The 12,472-nt window shown below is 41.0% G+C and overlaps 1 protein-coding gene across 5 annotated transcripts in view; it reads right to left on the reverse strand.

The window, feature by feature from the left end:
* Nucleotides 1-12,302, reverse strand: part of RABGAP1L (RAB GTPase activating protein 1 like) — a 254,528-nt gene extending 242,226 nt beyond the window's left edge. The window contains exon 1 of one of the 5 annotated variants that reach the window (XM_080407559.1): nt 12,076-12,298. The gene's annotated coding sequence lies outside the window, so the exon portion shown is untranslated. Of the gene's footprint in view, nt 1-11,769; nt 11,911-12,070 lie in introns of those variants that run through there. The other 4 variants (XM_080407558.1, XM_080407560.1, XM_080407561.1 and 1 more) reach the window with 4 other exon arrangements.
* Between the last annotated feature and the right edge of the window lie 170 nt (nt 12,303-12,472).

The following is a 12,472-nucleotide window of genomic DNA, read 5'->3' on the forward strand; positions in this document are numbered from 1 at the left end:
TTACTGATAATTTCAAAGTCCTTGATAGGTTTTAGAAAATGGAGAATGAAACTTCATACAAGACAATAAAACCATTTCCTCAATAGAAGGATGATCTTCCATTGGTAAGAACAGGTCAGTACGCAATCAGATATAGCTGGTACTGATACACCATTCTAATTGCATTAGAATAAAAAAAAAAATATTTTCCTTAACTTTGTTTTTTCCATTTAAAGTCTGAAGAATCAAACAATTTGTTCACGTCATTGATGAAGGGGAGAAAAACAAGGTTTGGCCTCAACATGCAGATTACTGTTAAAAGTTTTCTGAAGTACCTAAACTATTCTAGGAGCAAGTATGAGATGTGTGCATGAAAGTTTCTTAAAAGACACATACCAAAGAACAATGTGTCTCTAAAACAGAATTTTTTTTTGTCCCCTCTAATGACAAAGTGTTCTTTGAGAAGATTTCTCTGTGTGATCAACTTCACTAATCAAATTATTCCAAATCAATTCTGGAATTCAAGGAAGAACTACTGCTTGGAAAAGCAGCATGAAAAAAATCAACTAACCCCTATACAAAAGCCTGTTCATTCAATTCATAAACTATTCAGAGTATTTTGTAATCCTGACAAAAAAATTACTTGACCTAAAGGAAGTATCCTTCAAAGCTGTATGATTGACTATCTGTGTGTGTGTGTGTGTGTGTGTGTGTGTGAAATCATCCAAAGAAAGATGTTCCTATTGCATTACCTGAAGTTACTTTTAAATTCTAAGCCAAGGATGGTCTGTGTGCGTGTGTGTATATAATCTCACACTAACAAACTGCATACAACTTTGATTTTCAGAAGATTCTATGCATAATGTTCCCTTCCAAAACATTTTTCATACCAAGACCTGAAAAGCTTAAGTACTTCTTAAGCTCAGTGCTCCCTCCACAGACTGCGTGAAAAGGGGAACGGAAAAGAGAATACACATGCCCTTTTTGCAAGGCACAATTTCTCCTCTCTTCACCCCAGACATCCATAATGATGAGAATTTATTTTTCCTCCTAAAGGCTTAAAGGAACAAATAACTATAAAAAAAAAAAAGTAAAATCCCATGTAATCAAGAGACAGGTATGATCTTTTGCTCACTCTGTTTAACATTCTTGTTTTTAGAATTCCTTTAAACAGCAAACAAGTACATCTCAAGGTATTACAGAAGAGACTCATAAAAATCCATCTTTTACAACAATTACAAGAAAAAAGGTTTTCTATAGATAAATTAATCTGGGCTGCCACAGAAAGTTTTTGTTAGTAACCAAATTTGGTAAGTAGAATTGCTTTAAAGGACAAATTCTACATTAAAATATCATGACAAAAAGACTTTTTAGATCTTTCTTATGGTGAAACTATCACTGAGCTCAAACAAAAACAGCTCAAAACTATTTTTTTAATAAATAAACTTAGCCCCTTGGCCAGATCACCACTATTTAGAACTTATGCACCTCATCTATTAAAATGAATGACTAATCTAGAGCAATCTATAAAAATCACAGAATAAACTCCTGCTGGGGAAACGTATCTAAAACAATACAATATAGCTGCTTATATCATCACCAAATATAACTGAAAAGATCTTGCAAAAAGCTATGACAGAACCCTCATTTTCCTGATGCATTTTCTTGTCTAACATTAACCAACAAGCTTGTAAAAAACCAAACAGCATTTATCTGCTGAGGCAGGCTATCCACACTAGCTTGAATTTTAAGTGTTATATTTCTAATTTGATAAATTCACCTGCTTGCATAAACCAAGAAATCCTGAAAAGCCAAAAAGCTGTGTGTGTAATTGCAGTGCCTTATTTTTAAAAAAAAAAAAAAAAAATCACAGTTTCTCTCTCGAAGTTTAAGATGGCTATCCAAACACAAGCACACTCTACTATCAGTTTCAACAGAGATGATACACATTGTCATTAAATGCAGATATGAACGTTTACTATCAATGTTTACATAGTAAACACTTCCACAAAACATTGCTACTTCTGGAAACAAAGGAAGGAAGTTACAGGCAGTTAATCTAAAATATAAAATTCACAGAAACGTGAAGAATTATGAAAGGTCATGTTCTATAAAGTAGTTGTAAAATCATACCCCTTCCACAACAGTATTTTCAGCATACTATCTTGGTCTCCATTATGGGAGAGTGGTAAGTTATGAAGTCCCTAAACACAGTACAAGCTATGAAAATGAGAAAAACACAGTTGAGAGTTTGCGAATATCAAAGGTGGGTTACCCCAACCAGCCTCAGAACCAAAGTGTCAGAATGGGTAATGCTGGCACCACCAGTGACAAACCCATGGCATAAGTAAATCATTTACAACACAAGGAATCCAAATCCAAAATACAAAGTGCAACCCAGAAGAGCACCAGCATTCCAACACGCATCCAAGTCAAAGCTGAGTGTCCAAGGAGCCCAACAAAGCACCTAAACCCTAACTGTGCAAAATCAAATCGACTGCTCAGCAGCCCCTGCAAACCAGATGATACTAACAGCAAATCTGCACAGTGTGAAAACATAATCATATTATGGCACCTCACATGATTTTTCTGGGAAATGTACAGAATAATGCAACTACTTTTTCCATACTCCACAATAAGACCCCAGGAGCTCACTTACTACCAGAAAGAACAAAAAGCAGAATCACAGAGGCCAGGAAGAGAAACTGGGAGGGTCTGCTAGAACCAGGACCACTTCTATTTGTCTTATTATACTCTTTGATAAAAAGCTAGATACTATACTACACGTTAGCCTGACCTCTTTACGGTCAGTCTGACTTTCTGATGTCTCATGATGAAAAAGACGAAGAATCAGAAAGGGGAAGCTCTAAGGGTCAAAGGGAAATTAGCACTCAGAACAACTATGGGGAACTTTCAACTCCACATTACTCTTTTGCGGCTCGACAAAGTATTCCCCTGGACAGTTTTGATCAATTCTTTCCTCTCTCCTCTCACAGCTTTTATACATCCCTATAGTAGTAAACAGTAACAATTAACTTCAAAACAATGTAAAAATCAGGTACCGACTTTTCTACTGTGCCCTTAAGTCACTTTCATGCCTTACTCTTGTTTCCTCAAAATCATTTAACAGTTATCTTCAAGAAGAATTCTAGCTAGCAGCTCCCCATTTCTTGGAAGCTTATACTGCCAACACTAATTGTTAACAATTAGGATCAAGTAGAACAGGAATCAAAATACCTTTTTATGATACAAGTGTAACTCTATGAGCAAACACAAACTGCCTCTGTGAACAGAAAGGTCTAATATCTCCCAGGGCTAGTATTCACTGCATCACCTGATCTGAGTTCCAATTCAAGTTTTACTCCAAAAGCAACTGCTAGCACACACAAAAAGTTCTCTTTCAACTCCGTTGCTATTTTGCACTTCAAGGCTCACAAACACGTAAATTCAACTGGAAATGTCGATACTTACACACTACAGATATTTCAGTAACATACTTAAGATGCAGGAGATGAAAAAATGCCTTTAAAAGCTGCAACTCTTCCCACCTTCTCTGCTAAGTTTGCACAAGTATCTGGGCAGTCACACACCGAAAGAGACTGGACAGCTTAAGTGACTGACAACTAACCCCCAGAGAAAGGAAGGAGGATTAGAGCATTTCTCCAGCCAGTTCAACACTTGACTACAGAAGCACCTACGTTAGCACAACAATGCAGAGAACACAGACAAAACCGAGCAGCTAGGACTGCAGACAGCTATGGCTTACGCAGCACTGCCACCAGTAAATTACTTGTGAGAGTTCTCATTTTTTCAAAATAACAGGAAATAATGAAAGTATACAACAGTGAAACAAACCAAAACAAACTGTTCACAGAAAGGGGGGGGGGGGGGGCGGGGAACAAAATCTTTTTCTGCCACATGTATTTCAAACCCTTCAGTTTAAATCACATTATCTAATATTTGTTTCTCAATAACATGTAAAAAAAAAAATCACGGTCCTATGAAAAACATATCCTTTTGCAGCATTCAAACTCTTAACAAAGGGAAATACACCAGTACCTTCTTTAAGTACAAAGAAAAAACCCACTACATTATTTGTGCAAGCTTATTTTAAAAGTTTAGCCAGTTGTTGAACTTTTCCACCTATTTCTAAATTAAAATTCTGGATCTTGTATTCTGTATCAAAATACACAAAGACAATGCATTAGATTCAGATTAATTGCATTTTATTTTCACACTGATTTGCTTGCAAAGGCCTGAAAAACTGAAAAGACATAGCAGAGCCTTCATCCCAAGTTAAAGTTTTGGGAGGAGAATAAAGGGTTAGACATCAAAGAGAAAAAAATTAACATACAAACTTTTTCTTACTGTAATATTTGTTAGAAATACAAATACGTGTACACAATATGTGTACACAATACACAAATACATAATGGAACAGAAATGCAGTAAGTTTGCATACACGATAGAAGCACAAATTAGAACCATCTTACTATGCTGAAATAGTAAATAACAAGACTCTAGATCTCTGCAAAGTACAGTAATCACGTTAAAATATCTAGCCTGAATTACTTTAAACCACTTTCCACAGGAGAAATTCCAGGGAGTGCTCATTGCTACAGAATCTATAATCAAAATTCAAAAATACCTGGAGACATGCCAGTATTACAGCACTGTAAGGCCGTAACACCACCACATGAGTAATTGTACTGAATGAAAAAGCAATTTATTTCTACGTAACTACTTTTAAAATAAAACACGGGGCGGGGGGGGGGGAGGTGTGCACTTCTAGTTAACATAAAAACTAATTTACAATAAAGGGACCTATTTCCCTGAATAGTAATAAAGATTATAAAAATTAACTAAAAAATGAGTTCACACTAGAAGTCAATCCTTAGAATAAGATTCTTGTACAAAGCCTTAACTCTCACTTTTTCTTTCTAATAGGAAAAATAATGTTACTTATCAAATGCATGGAGAACCGCAACAGATCAGCGTATGCAGTTTGCTTCCTGCCTAAAAAAAGGTGGCTGTGTGTCTTAAGGTACGTGCAACAAACATGACCTAACCAGAACGTTCAGCTACACTTGAATTGAAAGTACAGCTACTTAACTTAGCTCAGCACCCTAAAAGTACAGAGGTTTAAGAATTGCTTATCACTGATAAGTAGTATAACTTCAAGACTATGCCATATCTGGAAACTAACACCATCAAATTTTGCAACACAAAACTTGCCATACTGAAGTTTTGGTGAGGAAACAAATATATAAGTATCTTTTATAATATATATAAAATACATATAGTGTAAGAGACATTATGACAACCATATTTCTTTGCCTGCAAGAAAAGACCAGGGATTGGTCATAAATGGTAGATTACTCAAAACTGATTTTACATTAAAAGGATTACTACTACACAAGCTTTATAGCAAGTACTGAGAAAGGACTTTTGCTGTCAACTTACATTCACATCCATTTCATTCCTCATCCACTGACCACATGACTGAACCGTTGAGCAGGTTACTTCACTTCTAAGCCCAACAGCAACACAGAATTCACACTCTGCCACTTCGCAAATGGCCTTCAAGATCCACCCTTAGATTCACTCTTAGATGCAGTCACTGAACAAAATCCTGTTTTAAATGGCAACTTACTGGTTCTTCGAAACACCTTCCACTCTTCTTTTCTTCTGCCCTTTGACCTTTTCTTTCCTATTTAAAAATTATATGCAAGACACTAGGAATTTAAGCAGTAAAGGCAGGGAGTTTACCATCATTAGTAATAAGCTTCACTATTTAAGAGGCTGCCAGTAGCCTAATGTAAAATGAAAGATCACATTTGAAAGGCAAATGCACGGACTGCAATTGCACCATTAGCTACCATAGTTATCGAGCATTCTTTTACACAGAAATGTAAATCCACTCAAATACCTTTCTACTATATTAGAAATCAACTCAGAATTCCCAACCATGTAAAAACCATATTTCTAGTCCAAATGGATATGAGAGAGCTATTCAGACAGAAAAGCTAGACCAGTAACATACCTGAGTTTACAACCAAAGCTGTGTCTTGGTGCTGCTTCATCAACAAAGACGCAGCACAAATCACAACACTTGCACCAATTAAGAAACCACAGGACACGTCAAGCGCATGCAGAGGGTTTAAATCAACTGAGAGCTTTGTTCCAAACTGTTTGCATAGACTGTAACTCAAGGACTCTCGCCCTCGTTTTTCTCAAATAAATGAGAAACACAAAACTCACACATAACTAAAGAGTTGAATGCATACATGAAATAAATGATCCCCCACTACTCATTTAAAATGGTTCAATTTCCAAAATTTTTCTTTATTCCAATGATTTCTAAAATGGATTTATGCATTGACAGAAAAACATAAAATGAATTCCAATTGAAAGCACTTAGGTACAGACTGCATTAAGTTAAATATTTATCCATCCATCTTGCTGCTAAATTATCAACATCTCCTTTTCACCTACAATGCACAAAAAAGGTAAGGGCATACTGAAGCTGTAAATTGCTACCTGGAGTTAATTATTTTAGTTATTGGGAGGGGGTGTGGCTCATTTACCTCATTGTTTTGTCTCCTTGGCACCACAGTGCAAGCTGCACTCTAAATTTTAGACAGGGCTTACCCCCTTATCACAAGAGCTTGGTAATGCTTACTGCTTGCTTTGGAGGAAGGGACACCTTTTATTCAGACTTTTCATGCTGAGGTTAGAATCGTTTATTAACCAAGACTTCAAAAAATTTCAAAGTTTTACACATTTCTTGATATGAAAGTCTAAAATGAAACCATTTTAATCTCTACTGCAGAAGCATACAGAAGGTAGATGCCAGGAGAGGCTACCTAAGAGGAACACAGAGACACAGCCTGTACACACAAAGATAGCATTAGGAAAAACCAACATCCCACCAGAGCTAAAACTGACAAAGGATGACAGGCAACAAGGATGGATTCCTGTCTCAGCGGCAAAAGGAAAGAAGAAGTGCTCTTTCTGCCCAGTGGGACAGGGGACCTGGTAACAAAGTACATGGAAAAGGCTGACATACTCAATAGCTTTTTAATCCCAGTTTTCCCTAGTGAGGTCCACCCTCAAGCCTCCCAGACCCCTGAGCCTAGTAGCAGTCTGATGGAGTAACAAATTACTCCAAAAGAGGAAGATGGAAGCTGGAAGCACTTGAGAAAGTTGAAAACACTTTGCAAAGTCTGTGGCACTAGATGGGATACACCTGAGAATCCTGAGGGAGCTGGCCAGTGCCACCAAGATACCACACTGCCACTTTTGGAAAGGCTATGAGATTAGGGGAGGTTCCTTCTGACAGGAAAAAAGGCAAACATCACACCCAGCTTCAAGAAGAGCAAGAAGAAGGATCCAGGCAGCTACAGATCAGCCAGCCTAACCTAAGTCCATGAGAGGATTATGGAGCAAGTTGTGTGGGAAACTAACTGCACTGCTAGGCTAAAAGAACAGCAACCAGCAGTACCAAGTCTGTTAACAAGTGGTTACAGTCACATCCCTCGGGGATTACCACTGAGACCAGTACCATCTGATGCCTTTATTAATAACGTGGATGCTGGGAAGGGGGGGTATACTCAGCAAGTTTGCCAATGAAACCAAATTGGGCAAACTACTCAAAGGGACCTGGACAGGCTGGAAAAAGGCATTGGCAGGAACCTCATCAAGCTCAACAACAGCAGGTGCTAAGTCCTGTATCCGGGGTAGAAAAACCCCATGGGACAAGACAGGCTGGACACTAACCAGATAAAAAGTGACTTTTGCTGAAAAGTTCCTGCAGATCCCAGCAAGCAAGAAGTTGCTCAGCAGCGTACCCTCGCAGCAAAGGTGGCCAAGCCCACAGCCCAGCCAGCAGCTCCAGGGAAGTGATCCATCCTCTCTCTTCAGCACCTGTGAGACTGCATTTGGAGTACTGTGTCCAGTTTTCAGCTCCCCGGTACAAGACAGACACTGACACACTGGAGCAAGTCCAGTGGAGGCCACCGAGCTGGCCAGATGGCAAGAGCACGTGATGTACAAGAGGCTTACAGACCAGAGTTTACGCAGGCTGGAAAAGAAAAGGCTCAGAGGAATCCTTATTGCTGTCGACTATCTAAAGGAAGGGGGCAGAAAAGACAGAATTGGACTCTTCTGGATGGTGCACAATGACAAGAGGCAACAGATACAAGTTGGAAAGGAAATTCCAATTAGCTTATAAAGGGGGGGAGGGATCACTATGAGGGTAGTCAAATGTGCAAACAGGTCACCCAGAAAGGTGTTAGGGGCTGGAACAACTTTACCTGAATTGCTTTTGCTTTAATTTAAGCAGGGAGCTGGATTAGATGACCTCCAGAAGCCCCTTCCCTATTATTTCACCTGCCTGTGATTCTATTTCATAAATTTCTATTCAGCAATTTTTCCATAAAGTTTATTACTTCTAATCATATATTTAAAAAAATCAGTTGCCCTGTACATATAGTAAGCATGCATCCAATGTGGTATGCAAAACTGTAAACATCTCTTACCTACTTGCCCTTTGAACTTCTCCCCTTTGCACCACTGTGCTTCCCCCGTAACTAGGGAACAGAAGTTTTCAGCATTGGCACAATTTTGCACTTTTAAGCTTACTTGATCTAAAAAAAACCAAAACAACCAACCCACATGTTCTTCAGTGTCCTGACCTGTGTTTCAGGGGTGATGAGAGTAGGAAAGCAGAGGGCTGTGACTTCTCTCACTTTGATGCAAAAAACTAACTTTTCCTCTGTCCACTTAAAAACATTAGAAAGACCTTTGTGCCTGCTATTCTTTCCAAAATATAAGAAGCATTCCACCAAAGAACCAATACAGTAGAGGTTTTGCACAAGGGCTTTACTCATCTTTCAGAGTAATCTATTTAACTAAGCAGGTTTTGGAATCCAATTTATGTATTATTTACCAAACAGACACACCCAACAAAATTTTTTTTCTTTTTTTTTTTTTTCTCAGCTTCACAAAGTCCCCTCTTGGAACATTTCTGATACCAAAATTAAGCAAGCACCTTAAAAGCCACAGAGGTATTTCCTAATAGCCTACGCATTGGTTTTGTTTCTTTTTAAAGTTAAGAATACAGAAAAAGGTGAAATAATTCAGTTTCAAATTCTTTTCAAATATGTCAGCCTTTGCTTACAAACCAGGACTCTGTCAAAGAATCCCTTCAGCAACCCAGGTTAAACGGCTCCCGTTACAGATGTACTAGCATAGAAGAGTAAGATTGGGGCTGGAACAAACTGCCAAATGCATGAATTTCAGAAAACACATCTTATGAAAATATGCTTGAAAACATCTTAATCTCCCTTAAAAGGGCACCCCTATGAAGCTCAGAGTTAATACTTGAAATGTGCATTTTAATTTTCACTTTGAAGGCCAAGACTAAAATTAATGGGGAGAAACCGAGAGATATTAGATGAAGATTAGTATAGCTACTGGTCAACAGAGAAAACATGCGGTGTAGCACTTGAACACTTTTTTGCATCCATTTGTTTAAGAGTGCTGCTGTTTTTGATACCAAGATCAAAAGTGCCAATACATCAATCCACTGGGTGCATAAAATGGGTATAATCCAATGACAAATTAATCTAGACTGGAAATCAGGAGATGTGTAATTACTGAGGTCAGTCAAGTTTGAAATATCCTTCCAATTATAGCAGGAGTAGTAACAATATACAACTGATTATTTTTAAATTAGAGCTGAATACATTTACAAAAGCCCCCATCTAACAATACCCAGATCATTCCTCGAAACTAATGAATCAACAAAAAACTTCGAAGAAAGGACAGAGCAGAAGAAAACCACAACTACTTCTGTGGACTCATGGAAGAAAACAGAGACACAGAGGTGCCTCTTAAAAAGCAGTGGTCCGTTTAACATTGCCAAAAGTAAATAAAAAAGACAAACACCGCCATGGCTTCATAATCAATGTAAGCCAGCACTGCCATAAAAAGAAGAGCTCCTACCACCCTTACTATCATTTGCTACCTTCATCACAAGTGGCATAAGCCAATCAAAATCACAGGGTAGCTTCTTTTAGTAGTAGTGTCTTCTTACATTAACTTACTGACCATAAAGCCATGACCCAGATAAGTGCATCACCCATCACAACTTCTGTGACTGTGTCAGAACTGCAGTTACACCCAGCACACTTCCTCCCCTGCACGGAGACAATGCCCGCACAGCTAGACAAGCGAGCTGGTTCAGGAAGTTGTTGTAACCAAAAAGTTAACCTTGGAGTGGAAAAAATAAGAAATAAAAGTACTATTTTGTAACCAATTTAGTTCCCTTAACTCACTTTCTGGCTGTGGAAGTCCCATTGATGACACAAGGGAAGGAGCAGCCACAACTCAGACTGCCTTCAAATGCTCGGAAGTATGCACCAGGAACTTGTTTCCCACAGAAAGCCACATTATGCCCTGGATCTTTTTGCAATCCCCTTACTAACATTACCAAATCTTAATCTGTGAATCACTTTTTGAAGGACTGAATGCTATTTTTAACGAAGCAATACACTTCACTGTAATCATCTTCAAGAAAACACTGCAGAGTACTTCCATTAATGCTCTAGTGTAGCTTCAAATCTTGTAACACTCAAGTCAATTTGTGCTTACTGTGTGTGACTACACTTCTATCTCTTCAAGTTTAAACTGCAAACTAAACTCTTAATTAGTATCATTAATACCTTCTAACCCACATAAACACTACTGGCTACAGTCCTACTTAAAATGTAGACACAGGCATAATTTGCAGAACTAATCTTATACCCCCAGTAAATCTTCACAAGATCTGCAGCGCCAGTCAGTCTGACAGGCACTCAGGATTTTGGCCTATATCACAGCGATTTGGTCCAATAAAGGCATGGTACTTTCCCTGAATTTAAAGAGATAAGAAAACATTTCCTGGAACATCACCAGAACCTCTCTTTGGAGACAGAAAGGACAGTTACCCTTCTCCAAAGTTTTATTTGAAAAGTCACCAACATGCTTGCAAGACTACAGCTTGACAATGAAAACAGAAGAACAATGCTTACCTAAGCAAGCTACTTCTTGTTGCTGGATTTGTTTCTGTTTTAAAGAAAAGCTGACACTTTAAATATTATTTTTTCCTTCTTACACAAAAGAACGGATGCATACATGCATGCAACTATAATATGTGGTAAGCTACGACACTTATATACAACACTATCAAAACCAAGTAATCTTAACAACACAGCTTTGAAAGAGTGACACCAAGAGCAAAGTCCACGCCACACTTCAGAAACTTAAGAAACAAGCGGAGCTGCCAAGTCCATGTCACTCAGAGTGCCATACCCACTTCAGATGGTTTCAGCAGGTTTTGAGGTACTCTATCTAAAGACAAGGATCCTTGTACTGGATCACAGTTAGGGAGGGCCTACATACGGAATGGGGCTTGGAGGAGAAATAAAAATAAATATTAAAACAAAACACCACCACACACAGAGAAGAAAAGAAAAAAGGAAGGAAAAAAAAAGACGTGGATTAATCTGAGCCGTGCAGACAGCACAGTTTTAGGACAGTAGTTTGCTAGTTTTGCCTCCTGGGAAGTGACTTCACTTTTCCTAAGGAGGAGGAGGAAGGGAGACGAACGCTTCCACAACCCTCTCCCCTCACCGCGAAAACAGCTTCGTTTTTTTAACTCCCCCCTTCCCCGCAGCTCCGCTCCGGGGGGAGCGGCATTTCCCCAGCGCCCAGACGGCCCCAGGCACTGCCCCCAACGCCACGCACCGGAGAAGGCGAAGGAGCAGCACCGTCCCCGAGCAGCCCCGCGCCTCCTCCTTCCCCCGCCGCCGCCGTGAGGGGGCCGGGGCCGGCAGCGCCCAGAGCCGAGCGGCCGGCCCGGAGGCGGCGGCAGGGCCCGCGGGAGGAGGAAGCCACCTCAGGTCACGGAGCCCTGTCACCCTGTGACACGGGGCGGGCGGGGAGCACCGCCGCCCGCCTTCCTCCCCTCGCCGCCGCCGCCGCTTCTCCTGAGGAGGGAGCGACGACGCTTCCCGCCCTCGCCCCTCACGAGACCCCCGCCCCTCACCTCACCCCGGCGAAGGAGGCCCGGGGCAGCGTCCCAACCCCTCTCGCCGCCGGCGGCCAGGCCGTCCTCCCCGCTCCGCCGCTTCCTCCAGCCCGTCCTCCGCCTGGCCCCGCCACCGGCTTTCCGCGCAGGAGAGCGGGAGGCCGGCGAGAAGTGCTCGGCGGGCCGCGCAGCCGCCTCAGGGCCGGGCCGGCGCCGTCCACATTCCGGCGGCGGGTGGATGGCGGAGCGGGCGGGGGCGCGCGCGCGCGCACCGCTTCCCTCCCCCCGCTGACACGGCGCGAGCGCCAGCACCCAGGGCGGCGGGGCGGAGCGCGGGGCGCGAGCGGCCGGCCCCAACCCCCGTGGCGCGGCGCGGGGCTGGCGGCGGAGGCGGCGCGGCGGGGCCCGCTGCCCTGGCAG

Source organism: Falco punctatus, assembly GCF_963210335.1.
Source record: "Falco punctatus genome assembly, chromosome: 11".
Lineage (NCBI taxonomy): Eukaryota > Metazoa > Chordata > Aves > Falconiformes > Falconidae > Falco > Falco punctatus.